Here is a 6000-nt window from a genome sequence, read left to right on the forward strand (position 1 = left end):
CCACATGGTAGCCACGCACTTGTATTTTTGTAGTGTTTCTCCATCCTGTGTTGGCGTCAGCAGGATTTTCGGCAGACGCAGTTATTTCGGACAATCCCTTTAGGTTACATAGACTCAAATCATTCTGTGGCCAGACCTGAAGTGTCTAGGAGTAAAGACGGAGCGAGGTGACAGCCTTGTCCTATTTCGTTGCCCGGTGCTATGAATCGTTTTGAGTGCTGGTCATGTCCTGCTATTGGGAATCTGTGATTTTCTTGTCATGTGGTTAAGTCTCCACTCGAATTTTCTTTTGCTTCTTGTATTGATTTTCGATGTTCTGCCTTTTGCATTAGATGTCTCTTCTATTTAACTTCTCGATTGAAGTCATACTTGATGCACTTGTATAAACACTGCCTCGGAGAACAAGACTTGATGGAAAATCTGCTCTGGGGGTCCTTAACAATAATATAGTCTTCATAGTACTGGTTTCTTCATATGCAGAATAGACTCTGAATGACCCCGTAGAGACCCTGGGCCCAGAGCCGGCCATTCACTCTGTGTCCCTCAAGTTACCCTCGTCACTGAAGCCCAAAGCTTATTCAGACAACAGCTATTCCCCACAACTCAACCATTTTGAATTTGAAGTGTGCTAGATCCTTCTGGTGGTGACTTACCTCTTCTACCTATCACAGGATCAGTCTGAAATCCAACAGCTCTGTCCTTATTTCTCCGCAACATCTGCGGAAAGGTGGACACCCCCATATCGGTCAACACTGACCACTTCTACATCTACCATAGACGTGAACGGAGAAAGTTTACTTACCCGGTCCATTCGCTATCCAGCCGTGCGTTCTCTGCGGTGGATTCGCGTCTTCCAGCGATTCACTAAGGTAGTTCCCCCGATGTCCACCAGGTGTCGCTGCTGCGCTGAAGTTCGTTGGAATGCACTGAAGTTCACCATGCCAGGCTGGGTGCAGGTAAGCGCGTGTGAAGCGAATTTTTTTTTTTTTTTTTAAATGCGGCGGTTTTTCCAAATCTGTCGGGTTTTCGTACGGCCACACCCCCCTGCATCCTGTCGCGTGCATGCGGCGCCGATGCGCCACAATCCGATCGCGTGCGGCAAAAACCTGGGGCAATTCAGGGAAAATCGGCACAAAACAGAAAAATTCGGGTAACACGCCGTAAAAATGCGATTCGGCCCCTTAGAAAATGACCACCCGTGTGTCCACGTTCATTCTTTACCTACGTTGTCCACATGGGTGCAGTTTTTAAGATTGGACCCTCATATCCTCAGACAAATCTGTTGGATAAGCCATCAGTGTCTGGTATGATAACCCTAAGCATCTAAGAGGACCACGACTACTCTCAGACCATCCCTGGATTGTCAAATACTGAAAAAAAATAATAATTTTTTTTACTTGATGCAAAATTTAGTATATTTCCGCTCTAGTTCTCGTGTCTTAAATGTGTTTTGAAGATATTTTTAGGCTTCTATTGCCTTTTTCCGACACATATTAATCTACAGATAAAAATCCCATAAAATCCCGTCCTCTCCGCACAGCGAGACGCAATGGTTGTCAGACTGTGGACATTGGGATCTGACCTTCCGCTGACCGCTAATCCCTGATATTTGTCTACCGGTGACCAATACTTACCTAAATCCCATAACTAATTTCCTGCGCTCCCGCTGCTTGTCTCGGCGCCAGAACAAATCCATTTTTACAAGCAATAATACCTGACAGGGGCGAGCCGCGCAGCAGCTATTACCAGGGCCGGGAGATGAGATTTAGAGGTAGGAGGATGAAGGGACGAGCGTTCCCTCTTGTACTCAATTTAATTGGGATTTTTGTTTTGACAAATGGATTCAGGGCAAAAAGAAGAAGAATCTGCCTCAGATCTCCGGAATGATCATTAGCCGTAACAGGGAAGCGGTGCAGTATGTATCTATACGGGAATGTTTTTCGGAGTATGTCACTTATTTCGAAAATTGAAAAATCACTTGAAGAATCTGGAGTTGGTCTAAATTGTAAAGTTATCACCTATGTCCAGGGTTGGTCCTACTTCAAGATTGAGGGTTTGACATTGACAACCCTCTCCAGAATGGGGGGTCCTATTCGTGCATCTCAAAGAAGCACCAGTCAAGAGAGGTCCAATCAACCATTTTCTATTTCGGGAATGATTTGTGTGTGTCCTCTGTTTACCGTTCTCGCCATCAACAATGGGGCAGATTTACTTACCCGGTCCATTCTGCGGAGGATTCGGGTTCGGCCGGGATTCACTCAGGCAGTTCCTCTGACGTCCACCAGGTGTCGCTGCTGCACTGAAGTCCGCAGAGGTCCGCCGGAGTTCACTATCCAATTCCTGGTGCAAGTAAGCGCGTGTCCAGCGCCACTTTTTTTTTTAAAAATGCGGCGGTTTCTCCGAATCCTTCGGGTTTTCGTTCGGCCACGCCCCCCATTTCCATCACGTGCATGCCAGCGCCGATGCGCCACAATCCAATCGCGTGCGCCAAAAACCCGGGGCAATACAGGAAAAAACGGCGCAAATCGGAAATATTCGGGTAACACATCGGGACCCGCGAATCGGGCCCTTAGTAAATGACCCCCAATAAGTCTATACAGAGCAATAAGTTCACCCTCTGAGAGTGCACCCATGCAGGACTTACCTGGGTAGACCAGACTCCCCCGTGTGTACTGTATGTATCCCTTTACAACGCTACAATTTCAGTCCTCCATCTTCCTCATTCTCTGCCATGTATTAGTGAGATTTCTTCATTACCTTGAGGTATATATACGGTTACGGGAAGATTGCGGAGCGGCACGGCTGCCAAGCTTGACAAGAGGTAGCGATTAAAGTGCAAACCTTAAAACCGCCCCGAGGGAGCTCATTCTGCTGTGTGCGAGGCTCCTCTGCTCTGCGGGATCTCGAAAGTCAAACCGAGTGTTTCACATGTCACTAATGTTCTAGATCAAGAAGTGAGATGGAGGGTGAAAGGGAAGGAAGATCTTATAAACGGCCTCATAGACACCGGCCTCAAGGCCATTCTCCGGCACTGCAGACATCATAGTCCTGCAGCCTAATAACTGAGGTCGGCCTTTCTAATACGGGAGGTAAAGTTATTTTTAGATCTCTTTTTGGTTTCCATCCACATGATGCAGAATATAAGCTGCTTTCCCCTGCAGGATAAGATTCTGCACACAGACTTTAAATATTGCTGCAGATTTTGATTGTGTAATTAAAGGAAATCTTCCATCAAAATGCATCCTGATAATCCAAGGACACTCACTCATAGATCCAGACACCAGGACTGTGGTAATCTTCTTATATTTGTTATCCATGGCCTCCTTCTTTCTAAAATCAACTTTTGTAATTATGCTAATGTAGTTCCAGAGCCCCGAATTGCTGTAGTTTCACAGGCTGTTACAATGATCAGAGCAGGACTCCCTTCACCCTGCACTTCTTGCTGCTGCTAGAGTACAAAGGAAGCGGGAGGTAGAGCAGAGGTAGAGGGCAGGGGGACAGAAGCCATGTTCTGCTCATTGTAACAGCTTGTGAATCTGCAGCACAGAGAGGCTCTGGTAATGCCCCAGAGTCCTTCAGCATAATTAGTAGAATTTTAAAAGTTGGTTTTAGAATGATGGAGGCACAGGATAACAGAAGATTCCCACAGTCCCGGTGCCTGGATCTATGAGTAATGTTCCTGGTTTATCAGAATGGGTTGGTTTTCTTTAATGGTGATCTCCCAATTGTCCTGCATTTAACATGGCAGTCCTGGAGTTTCACATCTGTCATGGTTGGTGGAAGGTATGTCCCAGGTTTGACCCAACTAAACTCCCAGCCCCCAGTAGGGTGTGAAATGTCCTTTCTAGAATCTTCTCTTTGGGCACGTGATTCTGTGATCTACAGAACCAGAGACTAGACTACTAAATCATTGTATCATGTAGAATAGTTGTAACTATTATAACTACGTGGGCACAATATTTTTTTGTGGAGGTGTTTTGCATATTTTAAGGATCAGGCCCTTAGAATTTTCATTCCTGTCTAATGTTGCCGCTTATGGAATAATAGTTTAATTGGTAAATAGATAGAATTCGCTTTTTGTTTTGGTTCCTATTAATTTGAGATTGATCTCCCTGTGATGATGGATCGGCGTCCCAGTAGCAGGTGATGAGGCGGTTGCAGCGAGCGTATCCCCGGTGTGTGGGGAGGAGGCGCACGAGCAGGTGCCGGGTATTTTTAGTGCCTCTGACAGTAATGAAAAATGCCTTTCAGTTTCCCATTTGCTGCAGACAATGTGCCCCTCGTGGTGCCTGGCGTCCTGCGCCTTCTGCACCTGATGAGCCCCGGATCCTCACATGTAATAGAAGACAAATTGATCGGGTAATGATAAAAATAACAAATGGATCTGATGCTGTGAGACGTGAACGCTGCACATGACGCACATGTGTAAAATGTCAGCGAGAAGGTTTTTTTTTTGTTGCTATATATGACAAAAAAAAAATCCTTCCCCCACTTCACAGATAAGAAAATAATTTTGGTCCATAATCGTGCACCATTCCCGATCACATCTTTATAAATAGGATGCAAGGGACTATGGATTGGAGTCATTACAGGGAAGAGAATTGTAGTGTAGATTGTGAGTTCCTGGGGGGATATGAGAAATCCTGTGATCAGGTTATCACTAGATGGATGGGCCAGTCATTAGTCATAGTTAGTCTCCTTTTCATAGTTTTAGAAACTGTTACTCTCTTTAAAGGGTGTGACCACAACCTCTGCCCCCCATCATATTACCCCTCCTGCTTTGGGGGTTGTAGACCATCACAACTACAACCTCCAAGGACAAAAGGGTCTTCACAAATCCCCCTGAACATAGGAGGAGCAGAATAAAATTATGAGGAATAGGAATGATGCTGTTGAGCTACTGGGGGGTGGGACATACATCCCTGCTCCTCATGGGCGGGGTTAGTGATATCACATGAGAGGAAAATCAGGTGCAAATAATAGAGACTCTTCTATAGTATAGCAGCTAGATTATAACTAGGATCAGTGATATGTATGCACACTTAAAGGGATCCTGTCACCAGGTTTCCCCCCATTAAACTACCAGCTCCATCAGGTAAAATGCCCTTTCTAGAATTCCCTCTTTTATGTGAAATCTCACATATTTACCTGTAAAAAAAAGCTCTTCTTACCTCATTTTCACATGAGATGAGTCAAGCCATAGTGTCACTTCAGAAGCCCCCATCTTCTTTTCTAAAGCACCTAGTAACACGCAATGGGGTCATTTACTAAGGGCCCGATTCGCGTTTTCCCGACGTGTTACCCAAATATTTCCGATTTGCGCCGATTTCCCCTGAATTGCCCCGGGATTTTGGCGCACGTGATCGGATTTTTGCGCATCGGCGCTGGCATGCACGCGACGGAAATCGGGGGGGCGTGGAGCGGAGCGGAGCTTGCACTTACCTTCACTCAGCCTGGCCCGGTGAACTCCAGCGCATTCCGATGCTTTTCAGCGCAGCAGCGCCACCTGGTGGACGGCGGAGGAACTACCTTAATAAATCCCGGACGGACCCGAATCCAGCGCAGAGAACACGCCGCTGGATCGCGAATGGACCGGGTAAGTAAATCTGCCCCTATGTGTCATATTAAAGACAAGAATTTTACCTTTTTAGATCACACAAGGTTCCATAAGCTACAGAATTGGAGATACAGATAATTAAAAACTAATTAAATAGGCTGTGATATATTATCCGTACCTTTAATAACCAACTATGTATACAGCTGTATATATAGTATGTATGTCTGGTTCTGTAGCACACAAAGCCGTCATCCTGATGTAATGTGAAAGATGAAATTGTTATCTTTAAAACAACACAAAAATCACTTTTTTAGGTGCTATAGAACAGAAAATGGGTGAGATTTCACATAAAAAATGGAATTCTAGAAATTTAAAATGTATCAATTCTCATTTTATTCTCAATTCTCATTTTATCGGGCACAACGTGAATACATGACGCCATG

Source organism: Engystomops pustulosus, chromosome 10 (genome assembly GCF_040894005.1).
Source record: "Engystomops pustulosus chromosome 10, aEngPut4.maternal, whole genome shotgun sequence".
NCBI lineage: Eukaryota > Metazoa > Chordata > Amphibia > Anura > Leptodactylidae > Engystomops > Engystomops pustulosus.